A 25695-nucleotide genomic window follows, 5' to 3' on the forward strand; every position below is an offset into this window, starting at 1 on the left:
TTAGTTGATATTCGTGTATCCTGTAGTCGGGTGTAGCCGTAGTGTAGCCTCGATTAATATTGTAATTGTAATTTTGCTGCTGCATGGATGCTTGATTTCTCCGAGTTAAATTTCTCATAACTTTAATGACTTCATATTGGAATTCAACATAATCGTCATCACTATACTTGTCTACAATCGGAGCAATACCTTTGAAAAAACACATACTCTTACTCTTGTCTTCATCTTCAACTGATTTAATTAAAGTAAGCATTTGTCGATCAACTTCGCTACAGTCTGTCTTTCTCTTCTTGCTTGTTTTTGTTAAATCGGTAGTATTGGCTGGTGCGGTTGGGTCATTATTGGTTTGTGAGTCAGTTTCTTTGTTGTGAGATTGTGTGATGTTTTTTTTGATGTAATACTTGCTTCCGTTGTTCGGCGAGTCACAATTTTACACAAAAAGAGCATTTGATCGTAGAATTTATATTTTCGTAGACTTTTTGCACCAGAGCCGGATTTACATTCCTTAACTTTTTTGTGACATTTCATCCAGTTATCTCTTGCATTGTTCCATTTTTTTATGATATCTTTGCCTAAAAAAGAAAAAATTGTTACAGATATTTAGCTGCAGGGAACACATTTAGTGATCTACATTACAGTTTCAGAATGGGTATAAAAACTATCAGCTGTATTGTACAAGAAGTATTTGAAGCATTGTGGGAAACCCTTTCTCCAATTTATATGAAACTACCATCGGAAGACGAATGGTTAACAATAGCAGAAGAAAGTGGATCAATGTTTTTCAACTACAAGCACTATTTCTCAATAGTATTAATGGCTGTGGTAGACACAAACTATAATTTTGTTTTTATTGATGTTGGAGCCTACGGCAAAGAATGCGATTCAGCAGTATTTAAAGAAACAGAATTTTGAAAAAGAATAGTAGGCGATAAATTAAATATTCCTCGACCTAAGCAGTTGCCAGGTGCAGGCAGTGAGTTACCTTATGTATTTGTTGCTGATGAAGCTTTCGCTTTACATCAACACGTACTTCGTCCTTACGGTGACTTGACTCAATAAAAAAAAATTTCAATTATCGTCTCACAAGAGCGCGACGCTACGTCGAATGCGCATTTGGTATTTTATCCAATAAATGGAGGATTTTGCATAGACCATTAAATGTTTCAACAGATACTGCTGTTAACATTGTAAAAACATGCTGCTTATTACAAAACACCGAGGGGAAGGTGTGGTGCATCTGGCGTAAATTGTTCGCCGGACCGATGTCCGGTGCATGTACACACATTCATTATAATTCATACACCACCGCGAATCCGGCAAAAAACACGGTCCGTTATCCGGTGAAAAAAACGGACGTCTACAAGCGCTCTGAAGGTGTGCGTCTGCAAGGCATACGTTCACACGCTCACGAGATGGGACGCAAGTAGCTGCGAGCGCAGCAGTCGCTGACGTTCAGCACCATCTACGGAGCACCGCGCTTCATACGGAATCAGGTCATCTCCAGAGACCTGCGCATGGAGAGCCTGGACGACTTCGTTTGCCACCTGAGCACCTCTGTGATAGCACGCGCCGATGGAGCGCGATCCCAGCATCTTCATGGCATCGCGCCATACCAACGACGACCTCCGGACATAAGAGGACTACCACGTGACCTAGTCTCCTACACGACTGCTTCCTGATGGCTGATGGGCGCTCACCGGTACACTAGCGGCGGGCTCGTCATCGCTTGACCTGCCACCTTGCCGCAGTCCGCAGATCACTCGCGACACTACGCGGACTCAATCGGAATGCAATAGGATACCACCGGATATGACACCACGGACCAGCCGGTCCCACTTAGAGCCCCGCCTGTAGTTGCAGGCGGCAATGATATCACTAATAGGGGCTATCGCCCCCATCATTTAACTCGAAGCCCGTGGGGTCCTACGCGGAAGACCCAGGATGGATGGTGGCACGGGGTTGCTACCTCATATACAAATATACTCTGTGGTTTTTATATTTGTTTAAAGTGTAGATCCTACTTTGATTTAAACACTGTCTCATTTAATCAGGGCAACAAGCACACAATTATAAAACTTTCAAAGAACTGGGGCATTCAATAGGAACTTGCCCACGCAAATGAAAATTTTAAAACTTTGCAATTACAATGTTATCGCACTGAATAGATTTTAATTTCAGCACCAAAATTTACAATTTGATTTCGTAAATTAAACTACTTAGAATTAATTACTTAGAATACGTATTATACACAAGTATGTGGGAAAGCTTATTATTGTAATATTACGTTTAAAGTATGAACGGGATTGTAAAATCATGTTATATTGGAACACACCTGATCTATGAAAAGGAAGTATTTTTGTGACAGATGTGTGACAGCGGCCTTCATCGTTTTTGTATAAATTTCGTCACAATATTATTTTGTACTACTTAGGTAATAATTAAATAGCCTGATGGCGGTCTCTCTATTCCCAATCTGTGGTATCATTAATAAAGTAATTTATGTTATAGTAAACTTTACCAAACAATAATTTCTTAAGCATTCTTTTGAATTGTAACACATTTGTTTTGTATATTTTCAGGGATCTAGTAGTAAAATCATAATATTTAACGCGCAACAAATGACCTACTTACTTACTTAGACGTGTGGTAGGCATAATAAGTTATAATCTACTCCTGGTGTAAATATTATATTTATATACATAACATTTTCGAGAATATATTGAGCTGCAACACTTTAAATGTTTATTAATTAAAAATTATCTCTTAATGATTCTTAGAATAGAATAGAAACACTATATTAGCAATAAAAAACACACACGTTCAATTTTGAGTATTAATTACAATTTAAATTAAATGAAATAGATAACAGAAAAATTTCAACAAAAATAAAAATTATATAAAATTAAAAAGATCTGTGCGGTGCGTGATTCCCTGCTAAAGTGAGCTGACTCAGTACATTGTTGGTCAGTGCAGAAGACACCAACACAACACTGGTTTTCAGCAGCCCCTCGTGACGTTTGGAGTGGATGGTTGCTGTAGTCTTCCCATCGTTATTAATTCTTTAGAACCTAGCGCGAATTGCCATTTCCTACAGCACAAAGATGGTATAAATACCGGGTCAGCCCCATAAAAATATACCATTCAAATTAATTAATTAAGACACTTTCACACAACCTGTATATTCGTGCGTCCTATTAATCTCATTAATAAAGAAACTCATTGCTAACTTAATGCAGAATTTCATAAAATTTTTCACAAGTTTTTTATTCGGAAAAAAACAATACGCGAGGTACGTTGTCCCCGAGGTAAGCAGTATTAAAGTGAGTTGGTGTTTTAAGTATATAAATGAGTAAGCATTATTATAACTCACAATTAAAGAATAAATTTATTTATGCGTTACTTAAACGTTACGATTTTATATTGTTTAAGGCTTGATGTATGTACTGTACACGATACGGCCCGAATAATAACTTATTAATTTTAAGTATTTTACATTTTGCTATAAATTTAGAAATAATAAAAAAATAGTAATGGTTCTAAATTGGACGAGGGCAGCACAGGACCGATCGTCATGGTGATCTTTGGGGGAGGCCTTCGTCCAGCAGTGGACGTCTTCTGGGTGAAATGGATGGAAATGGTACTGAATAAAAAATATATCGGTAAATGTGATCGCAGTCGTCAGATGGCAAATGATAAATCTGGTTGGTGTTTTATGAAGTGTCTAGATCTAACGTCACTACGATGTCGGATGGTCCCTCTACCAAGTTGCGGGATTATAATATGGTGTTAGGTTACTCATGGTGGCGTTCTACTACTTACCATTAAGCGTTTATATTATAATAATAATGAGAATTCGTGCTGACTCGAAAGTACCGAAAGATTGTACCCCAATATATCCATGAACTACTGACGTAGGTGAATAAATGAAAGAAAAATTCCATAAAAATACCGTGTGCGTCTCGGGACTCCCGACAGAAGTGGTAACTTAAACTAATCTAGGTTAGGTTATTACTTAAATTTCATGTATATTAATATCATAATGTAAGGAAAGGTTATTAAATTATAACGGTTACAAATTGTTTCAATTGATTTTTTTAAGACTGTAGTATCGCGTTACGTATCGAAGCGGCTAAGCCTCCCATAAGAAGTTATCACTTCAAAAATATATGTTTAAAATATGGATATATCTGACAAAAAAATTCCTTCAAGCCGGATTTGAACCAGCGACCTATGGATTACAACATTAACTCTACAGTCCACCGCTCTACCAACTGAGCTATCGAAGGTGTGACAGATAACTTCAAATAATATGATAAATAAGTGAAGACGTCTGAATTATGCACGTCACTGGTTTTGATAACGTTGTTATCAAACTGGGGGCACGGTTGTGACTCCGCCAAGTTGGCCAAAATAAGCGGCATGGCCGTACCATCCTAATCTTGAAGCAGTTCAGGCCATTTTCAATCCCCTATAACTTCGTTGAGGATAAAATTGAAGAGAGAAGCCTGATTTTCAGTAACCAAGTAGCTATTGTTTAAGTACGGTATATTTAAAATCTCATTCAATTTGAACCAGTAGTTTAAAAATTATATCTAGTCAAAGTTACAAAATTTTGTCACTCACTGACTCGGTCAGTCAGTCATCATTAAAAGTTTAAGGCTTTTCTAGAAGACATAGAAGCATCGAATTTAGAATTCAATTAGTATTAAGTGAGTAAATTAATAGAAATCCGAAATATATTGCAATTTCAGTCCTGTTATCTAAATACACTAACAGCATAAATAAAATAACTTTGTAATCCCATATAATATTATAAATGAGATTACAAAGTTATTTAGTTGGGGTTACGTGGAAATGTCGTTTTTTATTTTTATCAATTATATTATATTAACAAAATATTTTTTTTTTTCACGAAATTTGGTGAATATTGCCCTTTTTATGTCCCAAGCACACTGTAATTAATCAAAATTGAAATAGATAAATTGTATAATACAATACAATAAATTGTTTTCACGTTATTTTGACTCAAATTATCCAAAAATAACACTTATTTTCAATCGAAAATACACCCGTCAAAATATCAGTTTTTTTTTAAAAATTGGTCTGTTTTCTGTTCGACAAAATCTCTACTTTCCGATAGTGTACAAAAAATATAAATTACAATGGTAAATGTTCGGAAAATTTAAGCCCATCAAAAGTCGTTTCATAGAGAATTCATACATTTTATTTCATAGCAGCAATAATATGGATTACAATTAATCAAATCTTTTTATAAATGTTAAAAAGATAATAATTTTGTGTTATGCTTTCCAATTTTTTTCATTATTATAGATTAATTTGTATACCTACTATATTATTACCTACAACTTTTTCATTTTACTTATTTCCATAGGACTTGCAGTTTTGCCGGTAATCGAGATAAACCGTTTATTACCCTTAACCCCCCCCCCCCCCCCCTTTTTTTTTTCCACATCCCGACCTCAGATCGCCCGTAATTTATTTTTCCTTTCATTTTTGTTATATTCTCTTCCATTTCCGATGGGTTACATCCTACTATTATTTTTTTTGGTTTCAAAAATTATCGACACTTCTCTATTCGAAAACAAATGGACAGCTCTGACAGAGAAGAAGCGACGCAAGAAACTCTCACAGCATTCCTTTTTGCTCCCTTTTTAACGTTATGTAACGGAAACTTTCAACATTTTACAATAAAATTCGTTTTTTTGTTACACATTCACACTATTCGTATATGATGCTTATTAAAGATTAATATATTCTACTTTTTCCTTGGGTTTACTTTAAAAGCCTGTTTTTTTAGTTTTTGTGTAACTATTTTTATACATGCGGTTAGATAATAAAATATTTGATATATATAGGACGTGTGCATTTTCAAATTTGGTTCAACCGTGCCGTGAATTATAATAAATTATATTGTTTCCATCAGATGGAGCTAAAAAGAGTGGATTTGGCTAATGAAGAATACACTATGGACATGTATTACTTGGTAAGTTTTAGAATAAAATTTAAAGATATCGTAATGCTGAAACTTGAATCATCATCATGATCAGCCGGAAGACGTCCACTGCTGGACAAAGGTCACCCCCAAAGATTTCCACGGCGATCGGTCCTGCTCTGCCCTCATCCAACGTATTCCGGCAATCTTGATCAGATCTTCGGTCCATCTTGTGGGGGGCCTACCAACACTGCGTCTTCCGGTTCGTGGTCGCCATTCGAGTACTTTACTGCCCCAACGGCCATCTGTCCATTGAACTATGTGCCCTGCCCACTGCCACTTCAGTTTCGCAAACACTTAGACTATGTCGGTACCTTTGGTTCTCCTACGGATCTCCTCCTTTCTGATTCGATCTCGCAGGGAAACTCCGAGCTTGAATATTTTGAAAAAACTACTCAATGTACCTGGGACGTACATCTTTTCTATCGACAATGACAACCTCCTACGAAAAAACTGTCCTTCTTAAATTATCAGTTCCTAATTTTTTTACTTATTTTTTTTTTAATTCGGCACGTGTTTCGCCTGTCTTCATGAGGTGTTGACTCGCCGAATTCTTTAACGAACCATGTCTCACGTCGATTCCTTACTGCAACTAACTCTAGAAAAATCTTATAACTTTTGGATTATTATGGATTTCCATAAAATAACACATAATACAATAAACTTTTCTTATAACTAGAAAGTTTAAATTTTTCAGAAAAAATGCAGTTGCATACTTAGTTATAATCCATAATATTAATTTTGTAAAGACATAAATAGATTTATCAATCTTATGTCTTATATCTAAAACACACTAACATTACATCACAATAACATAATCAACCAAACCTTTTCGTTTTTCAGTTCGATAGACTGCAGGCTACTGGAAAGGTACGTGTTATTTCAGCCTTAAGGTAAGTTACTAGTGGGAGGCAAATTTGCACCGGATGCCGGCTAGATTATGGGTACCAAACAGCGGTCTGAAGGGCGCCGTAGGTAGTGAAATTACTGGGCAAATGCGACTTGCCATCTTATGTCTCAAGGTGACGAGCGTAGTTGTAGTGCCTCTCAGAATTTTTGGGGTTTTTCAATATTCGCAAGCGGCACTGCATGGTAATGGGCAGGGCGTATCAATTAGCTGAACGTCCTGCTAGTCTCGTCCTTTATTTTCATAAAAAAAAGTTTCTGTGTATTGTTATGTCCTTAATTAGAACGTTTTTGATAAATTTTGTGATTTAGTTTTATACGCAACATTAATATCAAGCTAAATCTTTGTAGGTAGCAACAATTCGACATGTTCTACAATCGTATCTTTTATCATAACTCATAACAATTTTCGTTGATAATGGCGGCCTTTTTTTAACCGACTTCAAAACTGAAGGAGGTTCTCAATTCGTCGGTATGTTTTTTTAATGTTTGTTACCTCAAAACTTTCGACTGGGTGTACCGATGTTTATAATTTTTTATTTGAAAGGATATACTTCAAATATACTTTGGTGAGTGTTTGGTTAGGTTCTGATTACGAAATCCATGATGACAACTCTTCAATTATTAGGAGCAAATTAACGATATTCGGCCGAATCTTTTTTATGGTATCCGGATATTTAAGTGATCGATCATAACATAGTTATGGTCAAGTAAATGTCGTAGTCGAGTATGATGATCAATGGGACTTCTTAAGGACTAACAGTAAGGGTGCGATCTGTGGCAGAATTTCTAACTGTCTGTAATCAAATTGCAAAGCGCTTATTGCGCGTTCATTGCTGCATTGAAAGTTTTTGTATATCTACACATTTTAAGACAAATTGTTAGTTAGTGTACTTCAAATTCACTAAAAATCAAAAAAATCTACTACAAAGAAGCGACTTATGAATTTTAAGCACTATGTGGCACCGCAGCTACAATACAGTAATAGAACAGTACATTAACTTCATACTAGAACGCAATAGACGCACGCACACATACACACGATTTACACGGCCGCTAAACAATCTTAGGAACACAAATCTATTGAGTACCACACCGTACGCCGCCAAGACTGAGCACTGTCCGATTTAAAATGGCGTGGTCAATATTTTTATACGCTTCATATTAGCTTCACTTGTATGTTTGTATGTATGTTTGTAACTCACTTTGTAGATTTATCGAGGACCGATGACATGCGGTGTAGAAGAATTCTTATTTTAATAATATCTTAAAAAGCACCCCACGCTTTTTTAAAATAAAATATATTTTTTTAACACTATTTTCAATTTAAATGTATTAAAATTTATTTTCTATTTTTTAGTTAGTGCTTTTTAAGATACTTATTAAAATAATAATTCTTCTACACCCACGCTTTTTTGCAATAAAATATATTTATTTACACTCTTTTCAATTTAAATTTATTAAAATTTATTTTCGATTTTTTAGTTGAATTTCATATAAAGCGTGCTTTTTAAACTATTATTTTTGTATGTATCAACCCTGGCTCTCCTGTAAGTAATCTAGTAGCCGCGTGCTAGGGTACTGACACCAATGAGTGCCTACTTTAGCGATCACGTAAGGGTGATAAAATTTTTGTTTTCTAAATATGATATATTTTGTTGTTTGACACTAAAACTTGAAACTGTATGGACGGTGTTTACGGCATCTCCAAAAGGTATATACAGCATGTACCTAACAATGCATGACATAAAAAGGCATAAAAAGCATTTATTTTCTCAAAGTTGATTCCTTTAGAATTCTTTTTGATGTCATTTCTAATATACTAGACACTACTACCACTTCGGAAACAAATGGCGCTCTGAGAGAGAAGAAGCGGCGAAAGAAACTCGCCCAGCATTCCTTTTTTTTTGCGCTCCTTTTAATGAAATATACAATATTGTACTGTTATTGCTATTGCTATAAAAAACTCCTAATCTAGTCCCAGGTTGTCGGATCACTTACGGCCATTTCCAATATTCAGTCTATCGCCTGCTTGAGATAAAAATCGTAACTATCGTTGACTTTTCTGTCCCAATAAACCTAGACGTAGGTATAAGTTAAGAAGACTGTTGAGTTATGCTACTGTTCTATCACTTGTACTGCGCCACAGTGTCGTTCGTTGCCTACCAGGGGAACAGCGGTAGTCCACGACCTACCACTCGCATGAATCGTCCGCTTCTTTCTTGGCGTGTTGGTAATGACAATTGGGACCGGAATGATGGTAGATCCGTTCTCCCACTTATCAAATCAAATCAAAATCAGTGCACTCACGTAGGTCACGGAAATGACACTTATGAATGTCAAAAAAAATTAAATATTAAATCGCCACAAGTTAGGATATCATCCTCACCATCTGGATGTGTGGCGGTCCTCCACAGTGCGGTTTACAAGGAGCTTTCTTCCACATACTACAAAGCTGTGGAAAGAACTTCCTTGTGCGGTGTTTCCGGGACGATACGACAAAAAAAAAATCTTATTGAATCTACCGCTACTTCGTAAAGGGTTGAGCTAATGATAAGAAGTAGCAAGAAACTCATTGCCACACTTTTATATCAAGATTTACATTTACATCGATTTACAAATCATTTCAATTACAATATAATAATATGTAAAATGATGCAACAAACAAACTCAAACGTCAAATAGTCAATGTCTACACGAGTAAGTCAAAAATGTAAATGTAAATTAATACAAAAGTTATTGAGCACAGTAGCTGCATCATCCACGTACACCATAAATAAGTAAAGGTATTCTGTAAGCATTTTATAAGCGCTTATAAATAAATAAATATGTATATACCCTTACATATATATACACACAAATACCACCTAAATACGTCATCTTTAACACAAATAAGTGGCCACTTTTAACACCTTAACCTTAAATCTATAACAATTTAATTGATCGATCAACGTATTTATTTATTTTGTTACAGAGTTACCAGTAAAGTGTACTGTAAGCACATAAATATTGCAAAATAATTATTATTTATGGTGTAAACACAATTCACAGGCAAACCGGCATGCATTTTTGAGTTGCGAAAATGCGGGGTTGTAAGTTTACACTGAAAAAGAATGTGTTTAATTGTACTAAAGTAATGTAAAGGTGAACAAGTGAAAAAATAAAAAGTAAAAAATAACATTTTGGAATTAAAAACAAAACAAAACATCAGTTACTTGGTTTCTACACCGATAAAGTAATGCAATTTTTTTTAATCCTGGAGGAGTGGATGTGAACACGAGTAATTTTGAAAAGCTTTTACCAATATTCTAGTTCTAAGTTCTAATGATATTTTCATTTACTAGCTGACCCGACAAATGTTGTTCTGTATACAATATATAAAATACTGTTTTAATTAATTTGTCATTAATATAATATATATCTTATCTAACATACATATATAATGATGATATATATTTATTATACATTGTAATCTGATCGAAGTGATATATAAATATACCACTATACAAAAATACATGGTGTTATTTTTAATTTTTCCTGACGAAATGGATACGGTTCATTGAGACGATTAACCGCACATAAATATAAACAGCGCTAATTTAACAACAGCTAGCGCCATCTATGTTCCCATTTTATTGTAAACAGAACTACACTTTGCGCGGTAAGTTCAAAGACATTTGCATAATACTGGCAATGCCCCGCGGTTTCAAACTGACAAATAAACACATTCTTACAAACACTCGGTATAATAATCAGTAAGAAACAATATACAGGGTGCAATAACTTATTAAAATACCTAGGTATCTTTTATTTAATTCAAGTTTAATAATAATTACAATTATATTACACACATCTAAGAAATAAAACAAGTAACTTTACATACCTACATATAATACTACAAATGTACGGGCCAACGCACGAACTTTTGTTATTTCAGCACTTTTACGCCACATGCATTAACTTAGGTAATTTAGACAGCCAGTTCGTCAACGGTAATCAATCACGCCGCGCGTAACTCATAAACATAATATGATTTTAGAATCGATCAGTTTATTTTATCTTTTTATCAATATATCATTTTAACAACTATCAAAGACTTTTAATATCTGTTATAATTTTGAAATAGTGTATGGAAAGCATTAATTTTAAATAATCGAAAGAGGTAGGTAAAAACTGGATAGACGCACGGTGTTAATCTTTCAATCCATAATTTAAAGATCCCGATTTAGTCTAAACAAAACCACCCTTCCACTAAACACCGTGATCTATGGAGTAGCGTTCTGCGGTACATCCTAATCACATACACATCGTGCTGCGATCATCACGCTGAGAGCTAAAAATGGAATGTATATAATATTTAATTAGTATCAATTATTAGCAACATTTAAGGTAACATGTGTCACGACAATGTCACAGTATTAGTTGCTGCACTTGGTGACTACGCCTGCGGTATCTGGTATTTCATAACATCAAGAATTATTTCGTAAAATAGTGAAATTGTTTCACAGCAGAAATGTCAAATCGTGCGTCAATAAATAATTCTCTCATAGAAAATATGTCCATAAAAAACAAATATTGGAAATAAAAATAATTATGGGTCCCAAATCGAAATAAAAACTATCCTATCTCTCAAGTTGGACTAAACTGCACTCCACGAAGTAATCCGTATTAAATTCCGTTCATTATTTTAGGAGTTCACAGGAAACACTGGATTAATGTATATTATTATATATGTTGGATGCCTTCAACATAAGTCGTTGATTAGTACTGGCTTGTATCTTCTAACGAGTTCACTCGAAGGTTGTGCGATGAAACTCGTTAGTTTTAACTCCTAGTAGACTACCTTTAAACCATATACACACATCAAAAGCGTAAAATCATGAAAAAATAACATTGACATCTCTTGACTGTGGAATAAACTACTTATTGTAGATTAAGTATTACACGCACAGACGGTCTGTTCACATTTTATAAAACTGCAGAGCAAAAAAAAGAGCTGTATTAGGTGAATGTGTAGTCTTAAAATAACGGATAGTTATAAACCATTCTTTAATCAACTTAAAACTCTTACTTTGACCTCACTATATATCTATGAAATAGCATAATTTGTAAAAACTAACACTGATACATTTGTCAGAACATCTGAAATCCACAATATAAATTTGAGAAGCAAGAATAGATTACGTTTACATGGCAGTAACACAGCTTCTATGTACAATAGTGTTCTTGAAACGGCGCCGAGAATATTTAACAAGATACCTACACATATCACAGAACTTAAGTTGACGTGTTTTAAAAGGAAACTATTTAATCTCCTACTGACGAAATCGTACTATTCCATAAAATCTTCTTTTCAATAAATAATAAATAAATTTGGTTTATTTCAAAGATTATACATATACATTTTTAGTGGTTGAGACTTCCCAGTAAGTTGTCTTAGGACACTTGTATTGGGAATATCCTGCAACTTCCTTAGCAGATACATTTTATTTAGTAAACAATATAGAAATAAACAGAAATGATTAAAAAGCAAATTTTACAAGGAATGGAGAACTTTTATTGTGATTTGAAACATCTATACACATGACTACAAATAAATGATCTTATCTTATCTTAAACTAATTTGAAATAATAAAAAACACGAAATAAACTATTATACTACATGAATAACCCTACTTTTTTTGTAATTTCATAATAACTAAATTGCTTAACAAATTGATATACTTATCACTGCTGTAGGTTTAATAGTTTAAGAGTTATTGTTGATCAAATAGACACCTTTACTTGCGGACGGCCCAGTCTCTTTTTTTTGAGAGGAGGAAATTTTTGAGAGGAGTAGGAAAGGGCCAACGATTGGTTTGTTTTATAACTGCGGTGGTCATACTGAGCACTTTGCAGCTACATTCGGAGGCTGCAAACAAGCGGAAAACTCTCCATTAATTCAATTTCAAGTATTTTTTATTCAAAATAGGATTCAAAATAACTTATTGAACGTCAAAAACTACCACCCATTCAAAATAGACTGCATCAGACCTGAGAAGAACGGGCGCAAGAACAGTTTGTTTTTATATAAAAATATGGATTACAATGTAATATCGTACAATAAACATTTATAATTAAAGAGCCTGAGGGTGTTCGTTTCATCCCAAGTCTGTGGTATCATTAAGAAAATCTTTTATGTTATAATAACCTTTCCTACATAAAAGTTTTTTAACAGTTCTTTTAAATCTCGTAAACGTCTCGTCTGAAAACCGCAATGCGGTGGTGGGGATGATATCATCCCTAACGTGTGGCGTGTCGTGCGATGGTGGAATTCGGCGACAGGAATCAAGTTAAGCAGCTCTTCGGAACACTCCACGTGATAAATTCGAAGAAGACACACAATGAGCCAAGTGATCCAGCCGTTCACAGAGCACTGGGTCCCGGACAATTCGAGCCGCTCTGCGTTACACGCGGTCAAATGGATCGAGGTGATACTGGGGTGCGCCAGACCAGAGATGACAGCAATACTCCATGTGTGGCTGGACCTTTCTGATATGTCTAGTTCTAGAAATGACCCCCTATATGGGGTAGTTTCGTCGATGAAATAGTTTATAGTTACTACTCCTAAAGTTTTATTACACATTATATAGTTTTATTGAGTTTGATAATAATTAATGTAATTTTATTGCAGTGGGACGAGTTCGCGAAGTTGAATGACAAACTTAATGTATGTAATATTTTTGGATATATTTAAAAAAAAATCTGTTGACATTACAACCGCTTAGCTCCATGGTTTTTGGCGATGACTACTAAACTAAGAGGACTACCTTCTAAGCCCTGTACTCGCAATTTTTTCTATAAATATTTTTTTATAATAGTGACACACAATCTAGGCATAGTCTGCATGTACTAAGGATGCAAGACAACGAAATATACATACTTAAGCATGCATAAATATGTATAAACATCCATGACGTGGAAACAAACATCCATATTCATTGAATAAATGTTTATATGTGGCGAACGAATGCTTACCTAGTAAACATATATACACAATACATTTAACTGGCACTAATGTTCTGTAGTTAACGTGACTAGATTTAACTCTTTGTTAGCATATATTATTATAGAAAAGCAGCGGGCCCAGAATGGTTACGTATAGCCAAAGATAGAGACAATTGGAAAGCCTTAGAGGAGGCCTTTGTCGAAAGACAAGCTGTTACAAGGAGAGAACAATCGAATGCCAACGATAGCACCTATTTAGTTTAAGTTTATATTTAGTTACCTCTTTTAAACTTTTAATATGTTTTGTTAATTAAGTAAAAAATAACAACAATAAAGGCTTATTTTATTTTATTTAACATATATTACAAACCCGTGTGGTTTTCTGATGCTAGCTATAAGTTTTTTCTTTTGTAAACTTTTATGTAAATAAATAAATAATATTTACTGTAGCATTTGCTGTAAGGAAAATTCGCCAGCTCACAAACGAAGACACGGCACGTGTCGTATATTTTAGTTATTTCCATACTGTTATGTCTTACGGTATATTACTGTGGGGACACGTTAGTGATATTCAAACGATTTTTGTGCTGCAGAAAAGAGCTGTTCGAGCAATCTACAATCTGTCCAGTAGACATTCGTTGAGAGATAAATTTAAGGAGATCAACATATTAACAGCACCATGTCAATACATATTTGAAAACCTAATATTTGTGCATAAAAATATAGATCGTTTTAAAAAAACAGTGACATTCATAACTGCAACACTAGAAATAAACATAATCTTGCTCTGATTCACACAAGGCTAACGAAAATAGACAAATCATTCAGAGGACAATGTGTCCGTTTTTATAATAAAATCCCTGAAGAAATTTGCAAACTACAATTAAAACAGTTTAAAATATTTGTTAAACAGAAACTTTTAAAAAAAGCTTATTATACAATTAAAGATTATATAACAGATAAAAGTGCATGGGATTAAAGCAATGTAAATAATTTTAAGATCTGCATACTATTTTAATTAATAAGCAGTAGGACTGTATTATTCTATTATTTTTATATTTTCTTGACTTCAAAAAGTGATGCGGTTATCCTATTTTGAGAAATAAACTATTTGAATTTGAATTTGAAAATTTTGTGATTTGAACCCCGAGAGCTGACAAGTGGGCAGAGACACAAACCACTGTACAATATGGGTCGTATAATTATTTGATGAATGTTTATTGTCAATATTTGTATTTGTGTGTGTAATAATATATTTTATCCTATCCATATATTACATAACGCTTGAAACTATATTTACACTAGTATGACTAGGTACATTAAAGTAAAACTATCCTTACGGGGACGTGTACCAAGAATACAGGCAGCATTTCCGCGTTGGATAGCTAGACTGATCTATTGGCCGAAATAGCTTTTTTTATGGAATAAGAGGACAAACGAGCGTAGCCAGTTGACCCACCTGGTGTTAAGTGATCACCGCTGCTTACATTCTCTTGCAACACCATAGGAATCACAAGAGCGTTGACAGCCTTTTAGAAAGGTGTACGCGCTTTTTTTGTCGTATCGTCCCGGAAACACCGCATAAGGAAGCTCATTCCACAGCTTTCTAGTACATGGACAAAAGCTCTTTGAAAACCGCACTGTGGAGGACCGCCACACATCCAGATGGTGGAGATGATATCCTAACTTGTGGCGTGTCGTGCGAAGGTGGAATTTGGCGGCAGGAATCAGGTTAAACAGCTCTTCGGAACATATAATCTAAAATATATCCAGAATGAAGCGACGTCTCTACGCAATACCAAGTGATCCAGCCGTTCACCGAGCACTGGGTCCCCGACAAATCGAGCTGCTCTGCGTTGTACGCGATCAAATGGATCGAGAAGATACTGGGGTGCGCCAGACCAGAGATGACAGCTGGGTGCGCTTTGGTTTCCAGTTGCTCTATTGAGGCGCGATGATAGTACTTTGTACATTCTTCGCACCTCCGGGCCCCACGGACCAAGTATCTCGACACCAAACGGCACAAAGATGTAAGACCCAAGAGGTGGTAGTGTTTTTATTGACATTAAAAAGTATTGGAAATGAGTTTAGAGAAAAAAAAATACTTTTTATTGCCTGCGACAACTAGAATTACTTTTTTACTAACTGTACTTTGTCTATTGTATTTGACAGAAAAAACCCGGAGGGAAATTAAATGTATGTATTATTAAAATATTTAATTATTTTATAGTGATTTGACAACTGGACTAAAAAGAAAAAAAATCTCGAATAAAAAAAATGCGGGCGGAATTAATTATGAATATTCATTACTTGAATAATATCAAAAACGAGACTCAATACAAAATTCGTTTGTTTGTCTCAGTTTGCAGCTCGGTCATAAAAATCCAAATAATATCACATGTCTAACAACTTCCAAATTCAAAAAGTTATAAAGAATTGCCTTAGTCATAAAGCCTTCACATATATAGAGGATATGAAAGTATGCTGAGATGGTTTGGACATGTCGAGAGAATGAATGAAGAACGATTGACGAAGAAAGTGTATAAGGCCAGTGTGAATGAAAGTGTTGGAAGGGGTAGACCTAGGCGGACGTTTCAAGATCAAATCAGGGACGTCTTGAAAAAAGGCCAGGTCAAGAGTACCCTAAACCAGAGAGCATGTATGAAAGGAATAATGAAAGTGGACGAAGCGAAAGAAGTATGTAAGGATCGTAGCAAGTGGAAAGAAGTGGTCTCTGCCTACCCCTACGGGAAAGAGGCGTGATTTTATGTATGTATGTATGTATATGAAAGTATTATTTATTCAAATTTTTTATGGGTCACTTGATAAAATATTTTGTAATTTATTTGCTTAAAATGTAATTTGTATTATCTCTCTCATAGGTGTACTAAATACTTCAGTAATTATAATATTTCTTATTTATTAATTAATTAATTTTTAGTATGAAGAAAATGCTCGAATAATGGGGGTGAGAGTTTTGTTTATCGTTATAGTTTTAAGTCAATTTTGGTTTTTGGTTCTTTATTTATTCAAACAAAACATCTTATAACTAACTATACTAGCCGATGCCCGCGACATCGTCCGCGTAGATACTAGGTCTTTAAAAATAATAAGCAAGTTTGGACTTGAAGATTATCTCATGTCCTATTCCAGTTCCGGCTCCCGTTTTCACTCCTGTTCCCAACATATTATATGAATCTTACTTCGAGGAAGATTGTTATGGCAAACTAAACCTACTATTGGTATAACTTTATAGCTCATCGACGTGAATTTCAGTTTTTCACAAATCCCGCGGGTACCATGGATTTTTCCGGGATGAAATGTTTGTGTTATGTCTTTTCCTAAGCTCTAGTCTATTGCTGTACCAAATTTCATCAAAATCGATTTAGTAGCTCCGGCGTCAAAGCGTAACAAACAAACATACACTCACATTTATAATATTAGTAAAGATTTACAATACTATGATTACATTAAATTAAAACTATCATTACAGAGAAGCGTACCAAGAATACTGGCAGTATTTCCACGTTGGATAGCAAGGGCTGATCCGTTGACCAAAATAGCTGCCAGCGCTTGGGTTTCCAGTATTCTTTTTTAATAATAATTTTTTATTTCTTTACATTTATTTGAAATTTAAGTGACTGTGATATCAAATGAACTATATTTAATATAACCGATGTAATATGCTATGTTACATTCATAATCTTTACATTGTACACATTTTTGTAGTGAAGACGTTTTAGCGGCGTTGAGATGAAATTCGTAAGACAGTCGGTAATATTATTGATGAAAGTTGGTTTCTCTGAGGGATAAGCTTTTTTATCTAAAATAATTGTAATAGTTCTGAAGGTTTATATTTTTTAAGTTATATAAATTGTCATTTTTGTATACGATAGCGCAATTAATGAATATTGTATTTAACCACATAAATGCTAGTAGGTACTTTTATAGTTATAAATAAAGCAATTCGTGCGGAATTATTCCTAACTATTGCAAAATATTCAAAAATGCACAACGTTAATGTTCAAGTTATCACTTCTGCCGGCACGACCGTATCTTTTTCATTATTTTTACATAAAGTACTTTAGGCATGGAAAATCATTCCTTTCTGTATCTGGAGAAGGGCGTTGTATTCTCCTTTCCAGTTTATTTGGAGCTATCGTTGCTTACTTTTTGTACTTAGGTTGAGATCTATAGAGCGTACTTAGACTTTGCTCAGACTTTACTTACGTAAAGCTTAGCTGAGGGTCAGCATAGTATAATCTTTTATTCGGCTTTTATACGGCCATACCCAATATACTATCTACAGATAGAGATAAATTACTACCTTCTACTGTCAGTAATGAGCCGTCAATAATCTGAAGCTGTCCCAATATACCCGATAAGTCATTCTAATAGCCTTATATTGGGACGCGTGAATTGCAATTTCCATACAAACTTCTATCGCTGGTAAGCTATACGTCGTCCCATTGATAGATAGCGTGTACGGATAAGGTGAGTTACCCTCGATAAGTTTATTGAGACATAAAAGTCAACGATAGTTACGATTTTTGTCTCAAGTAAGAGATAGACTGAATATTGGGAACGGCCGATAGTCATTTGACAGCTGAAATTATACTGAGCTTAAACTAAGACAGACCTATGTAAAAGTCAATTTCGCGTTTTATCACACTCAGCTACTAATTCTTAATTAATTGATGTTCCGAAACTTTTATAATTAAAACGACTTTTTACCATTAATTGTTACATATATCTAGTCTTGCCATACATTCTGAAATAAAGAAAAAAATATTCTATTGCACATAATATCTATTACTTTTACAGTTTAATACATAAATAAAAAACAATTTAAAATATAAAAAGCTTATTCCAAGTGGTCTCAGTACTTTAAACGTTGAGGCCAGTTATCAATAGAAGCACGCACTCTTTCCACAGGAAAATTCTTCACTGCCAATCATACGTATTCTTTTAGGGACTCTCTTGTCATGGTGCTTAGAGCAAGCCGTACTCTCTAAAACTGACCATAAATCATAATCCAGCGGATTAGGATTTTTTTTGAAAGCGTTTTTGTTGAAAGCTCCCAGAAGGCTTATTTTTTTTCGTCACATCAAACAAATATCGTAAATGTATACAAAAACTTAGTAAATTTTACTATACTAAAACTTTCCTTGAAAACCATCCTATCCTTTGGTGATAACAGCATGATGATCGGTGCAGTAGTTTTTGAGTTCATCGGGAGCAGACAGACAGACGCGGCGGAGGACTTTGTTTTATAATATGTAGTGATATCAATGAAAATAACATTTTAAATTAGACAAATTTTTCAGAAATTTTCGAGGGATTTACTCAATGAATTAAAAGTAAGTACTTATTAATAATATAATTTATCAAATTATTATTTTTTATTTACACCCATGCCTTAAATCCTCTATTAAAGATTCTAAAACAGTTAGCTTATCACCAACATTAAAACTCCCAATGTCCTAATAACCATTACATCATCCAAACGAGTGTTGTATTGAAATTCAGTACAAAATTAAATCATCCGTTTTTATAATTACACTCCTTTGGATGATATTATGGTTTCTAGGACTGGCTTTTTTAATGTTATCAGTAAGCTAACTGTTTCAGAATCTTTTATAGAGGATTCATATTAAATGTGTAGATAAAGTATTGTATGCAACTGTTGATAATTAGGTATTAAAACACTCTGTGATATTATTATCACACATTCGTGTTTTAATACCCCTTATTACACAAAAAACCGTTACAGAATGGTATTCAAGAAACGGGAAACAAAGGAAAGGTGGATAGATTTTCTTGTGGGAGGATGATTTTAAAAGGATAGCAAAACCGAACTGGATGAGAGTAGCTAGAGACCGAATTAGGTGGAAGTCTTTAGAGGAGGCCTTAAGAGGAGAGTCAAATTACTAGTTAAGCTAATCTAAGTTTTATGTATAAGAAAAATTAAGTCACTAGTAATAATAAAGGCAATTTTATTTATTTATTTTATTTTATTATTACACAAAAGTTGCATAAATAACTATTACAGAACTCTGCATACAAACAATTACTGGGTAATCCTAACATTATATGTATACAGTATGTTATGTTTTTAAACTGATAACCCTCACTTCTAGGATTAATACACAAATAAAATTTGAAAAACAAAATTTTATGAACAAAAATTTGTAGATGAAGCCACAACCTGAGAGTTGAACAAAGCAAACAGAATTTTATAACGAGGCGGTACTCGAACGGTTAGCTCAGTTGGTTAGAGCACCAGCACGGAACGCCGGAGGTCGTGGGTTCGAATCACGTCGCTCATAAAATTTTGTTTTTCAAATTTTTTTTTGTTTGGAAATATGTATGATTAGATTTATACGGCATTTTACCGGCAATTAAGTTGATATATCTATATTATATGTAGTACTTACATAAAAATTTTTGAAGTAATGCCTTCTTATGGGAGGGTAAACCGCTTGGTAACGTAACGCGATACGGCGCCAGTCTGTCTGGCTTACCTTTCTCTCACGCATACGGCAGCGGTAGGCAGGCTCCTCCTCTCTCACTCTAACTAATTATTACTTTTACAGTATAAAAAATATACTAATAATATACATAAAATTCTAATGTACATATTCGAGAATTGTAACTAAGAATGAAATGTGTTTAATAATCAATAAAAGATTTTATTGATTAATAACCTTTCCTTACATTATCAATTATCATATTAATATACACAAAATTTAAGTAATAACTTAAGCTTGTCTCAAGTTAAACAATTTCAGTATTAAATTATTAGTTCAACTTAGATTAGTTTAAGTTATCACTTCTGTGGGGAGTCAGAATACGCGGACTTTTTTTAAATATTTGTATGATTCAACGAAAATATTGTAACTATCTAACTATACACACTAATGTGTGTGTGTGTATGTATATGTGTTTGTAAAGGTGTACTTTTGATAAAAACCGGATCCAATACATTTAACATGTACCTACAGAGTCGGGAGTGGTGTCCTTCTACTGTAGTTTGTACAATATTGTATTATAAATATTTTAAGTTTTTTTTTATTTCAGGCAAGCAAACTAGCTCAACAGGTGAGAATACTTTCCTGTAACGGCCATCTCATAACTATATTATTGAATGCTATAGAATTAATAGAAAAGTAACACTAAAGATCAACTAAACTATGGAATGAATTTCTTTGCACGGTGTTTCCAAGACGATACGATAGCACAATACAGTAATAGAGCACTACTTTAACTTCATACTAGAGCGGCCGAATAGACTCACGCACACATACACACGATGTACACGGCCGCTAAGCAATCTTGGAAAGACAAAACTATTGAGTGCCACGCCGAGACTGGTCGCTGTCCGAGCTAAATTAGCTACACCGTGGCATCCGCGTCTTCAATATTTTTGTATGTACCAACCCTAGCACTCCGTCCAGACTTACGAATAAATTTCAAGGAGATCGCTGTGTTACGCTACTGTTCTATTACTTGTATTGTGAAAATAGTTACATTATTTACGACGCGGGTGCCTTAACGTGGCTAGCCTGATTATTGAAGATTATTTAAAACTTTTAACAACTTCATACAAAAAGCATGTCATTTTATTTTTAATTTATCTATCTATATAGTATTATGGTAACCCATAACAAAAGCTATATAAAGTAATATAGCATTGCATGGAAAAGGAGGACAAATGAGCATCCGGGTCACTAGGTGTTAAGTGATCACCGCCGCTCACAATCTCTTGCAACACCAGAGGAATCACAAGAGCGTTGAATGAAACGTCTGAAAACACCGCAAAAGTGCTGAAGCTTATTCCACAGCTTTGAAGTACGTGGAAGAAAGCTCCTTGAAAACCGCACTGTGGATAACATACATATTGCACAGAATACCGGCGTGAACTAGCGGCCTAGTGCCGCTATGTTTCATATAGGTTAGTGTCGAGGACCGGAGGCCATTACCCCCCCCCCCCCTCCACAACAAAGATTATGAAAGCGGTCCCTAAAGAGATAGTACCCCAGGAGGGTACCGGCTCTACCAGAGTCGGAATCCCTCCCCGAGCACTCTAGCTGGGGCTGCCCTTCGTATTCTGGGGAGGGCACAGTACCGCGCATGACCCAAGACAAACGAGGCAGTAACACCACGACACCCCGCTCCACACTCAACGTGGACGCAGATATCTCGACCTAGCGATACGTCATATTTAACGTACCCCGGGTACAAAATTGAGCAAAATTTTTTGCCTCATGCCGGGGTATGTGTGTACGTTAGGGAGGATATCTGCTGTCGCCGTCTCGGCAATTTTGAGGGTAGGGGCCTGTCTACTCTCTGGCTCCGCCTAGATTTAGAGGACCGCGTCCGCATCTATGCGTGTGTCTACAGGTCCCATAGTGGTAACGCAGAAACCGATCATCTCATGGGCTGCGCTCAAGCGGCAATTGACGACGTGCTTGCACAGATCCCCTCCGCTGAAATCGTAGTCTTGGGTGATTTCAACGGGCACAATGCCGAATGGCTTGGATCACGTACCACAGACTACGCAGGGCGATCTGTGCATAATTTTGCATTGGCGTATGGTCTGTCCCAATTGGTTGAGACGCCTACGCGGCTCCCGGATGTGGATAGCCACATGCCGTCTTTATTAGATCTTCTGCTGACTACACATCCCGATGGTTACCAGGTCTTTGTCGACGCCCCTCTCGGAACTTCCAACCATTGCCTGGTCAGGAGTGTAGTGCCTATCCGACGCCCACGTCGCTGACCACCAGCGACCCGCCGCGTTTGGCACTACAAGTCAGCAGATTGGGGTAGGATGCGTTCCTTTTTTGCATCCTACCCTTGGAGCAGGGTTTATTTACCTTCGGATGATCCTAATGCCTGCGCCATTGCAGTAGCCGATGTGATACTACAGGTCATGGATATTTTTATACCAAGCTCTGTAGTACTGATCGGTGGCAGATCACAGCCCTGGTTCGATGCGTCAGCAGCATCTGACTGCAAAAAACAGGCGTATCGAACTTGGGTTGCGGCGCTGGGCACAAAGGATCTGAACTGTATAGTTCTTAAGAGGAAAACAACCGTGCTTCCAGATTTTTTAAGCGGCAAATCGCCCGTGCAAAGTCAAAACACGTACTCAAAATCGGCGAGTAGATTTCCAGTTACCCGACCGGAACACGCAAGTTCTAGTCGTTGTCGAAAGCTGCTCTTGGTAACTTCAGCCAGCCGTCCATGCCGCCGTTGCACATGAGGAATGAAACCCTGGCCCATACGGCAAAAGAGAAAGCTGATCTCCTGTGCGCTCTTTTCCCCTCCAACTCGACTCTTGACGACAACGGAAAAACACCGCCGACCATCCCGCGGTGTCAGAGCTTTATGCCTGAAGTACAGTTCAGACAGAAAACTGTTAGGCGAGCTCTGTTTTCGTTGGACGTCAGGAAGTCGAGCGGGCCGGATGGCATTTTTCCAATCGTGCTTAGAACGTGTGCCCCTGAGTTGACGCCGGTGCTAACGCGTTTATTCCGGCACTCTTATTCCAATGGCGTAGTCCCTGACTCATGGAAGTCAGCCCTTGTCCATCCGATCCAAAAAAAAGGAGACAGAACGGATCCGGCAAACTACAGGCCTATTGCTATTACCTCCCTGCTCTCCAAAATCATGAAGAGCATAAGTAACCGTCAGCTCTAGGTATACCTAGAGGGTCACCAGTTGATCAACGACCGACAATACGGCTTTCGCCATGGTCGGTCGGCAGGTGATCTTCTGGTATACCTAACACATAGATGGGCTGCGGCTATTGAAAGCAAGGGGGAAGTCCTGGCCGTTCGCCGGGATATAGCGAAGGCGTTGGAGCGTGTATGGCACAAGGCGCTCCTCTCTAAACTTCCATCATTTGGGCTTCCCGAGAGCTAGTGCAAGTGGACCTCCAGCTTCCTCACTTGGCGTAGCATACAGGTCGTTGTCGACGGACATTGCTCGAACCCGAAGCCCGTGAATGCTGGAGTGCCCCAAGGCTGTGTGCTATCTCCTACGCTGTTTCTTCTGCATATCAATGATATGTTGGACACCTCCAACATTCATTGCTATGCAGATGACAGCACTGGTGATGCCGTATACACGGGCCATGCAGGTTTCTCTCGGGAAATCGTCGACCAGTGCCGGGAGAAACTTGTGTCTTCTATCGAGTCCTCTCTTGAGAAGGTCGCGGATTGGGGTAAATTGAACCTTATCCAATTTAACCCCCAGAAGACTCAAGTTTGCGCGTTTACCACTAAAAAAAACCCCATTTGTCGTATCACCGCTCTTCGACAACACTTTTCTAAAAGCCGCGCCTAGTATCGGAATACTGGGTCTCGAAATCTCGAGTGATTGCCAATTCCGTGGCCATCTGGAGGGCAAAGCCAAATTGGCTTCAAAGAAACTGGACGTCATTAATAGAGCACGGCAATACTTAAAAGCGGCCCACATTCTAGCGCTGTACAAAGCGCAGGTCCGGCCACACATGGAGTATTGCTATCATCTTTGGTCTGGCGCACCCCAGTATCAGCTCGATCCATTTGACCGCGTGTAACGCAGAGCAGCTCGAATTGTCGGGGACCCAGCACTCTGTGAACCGCTGGATCACTTGGCGTTGCGTAGAGACGTCGCTTCATTATGTGTCTTCTACCGCATTTATCACGGAGAGTGTTCCGAAGAGCTGTTTAACCTAATTCCTGCCGCCGAATTCCACCTTCGCACGACACGCCACAAGTTAGGATAGCATCCTCACCATCTGGATGTGTGGCGGTCCTCCACAGTGCGGTTTACAAGGAGCTTTCTTCCACGTACTACAAAGCTGTGGAATGAACTTCCTTGTGCGGTGTTTCCGGGACGATACGACATGGGTACCTTCAAAAAAAGCGCGTAAAAAGCCTTAAAGGCCGGCAACGCTCCTGTGATTCCTCTAGTGTTGCAAGAGAGTGTGGGCGGCGATGATCACTTAACAACAGGTGACCCGTATGCTCGTTTGTCCTCCTATTCCATAAAAAAAATGCATAAATGGAAAACAACTTTAAGGTTAATTTTATGACGCATGCCGTTTTCACAACAGCACAACATGCTTTGAAATGGTAACATAAAAAACCATCTTCATTAATTATGCCGGTTTTTTAACTGTCGAACCGTAATAAAGAAATCGAATCGGTAACACGAAAAAAACCTACTAATTGATTCGTACTAGAGCTGTCAAAAGTAAAAATAAATGGTTGGGCAAAGTAAAGTGGTGTCATCTTCACTTTAAGCCTGGATTTTTTTCAAACTATCTTGCATGTACTACACGGTCACATTGTCTCTGGACCTCGCTGGAACGAGAAGCTCCCTCCCGTTCCCCTTTCACTCGCTCGCGCTCGTCCTGTTGTGTCAGTACGGCTTGCAGTTTCATTACCTTTAGGTACATGTCATTTTATTTTGTGCATCGTTTTTAAAGTTCTCATTGTTACGTTTTGACTTTTGTTGTTAATTGTTCTGTAGTTTCTGTTGTTCTGTCACAAAAATAATTACTTTAGTACTGAACCCAGGTTCTTTCTTTAATTTTTCATTATTATCATAATTATAACCACTACACAACACCTTTATATCAATCAATAATACAGATAAAATAAATCGTAGTTTATTTATTGACAATTATTCCTAGTGATGCTTGTTTTGCACACCGTAACAAGGCGACGATGTGACGTCATCGATGTCAGTTTCAAAAATAATGTATCCGGGTAGTTATTTCTATTAAAAAGGTA

General features: G+C 36.5%; 1 protein-coding gene and 1 non-coding gene across 2 annotated transcripts in view; one reads left to right on the top strand and one right to left on the bottom strand.

Moving 5' to 3' along the window:
* LOC126976042 (uncharacterized) overlaps positions 1-25695 on the top strand; it is a 144064-nt gene that overhangs the window by 96730 nt on the left and 21639 nt on the right. The window lies entirely within an intron of this gene.
* Trnay-gua (transfer RNA tyrosine (anticodon GUA)) lies at positions 4201-4286 on the bottom strand. Its single transcript is given in 2 exon segments — positions 4201-4236; positions 4250-4286. It is a non-coding gene; the product is annotated as a tRNA-Tyr (tRNA).

This window comes from Leptidea sinapis, chromosome 39, assembly GCF_905404315.1.
Source record: "Leptidea sinapis chromosome 39, ilLepSina1.1, whole genome shotgun sequence".
NCBI lineage: Eukaryota > Metazoa > Arthropoda > Insecta > Lepidoptera > Pieridae > Leptidea > Leptidea sinapis.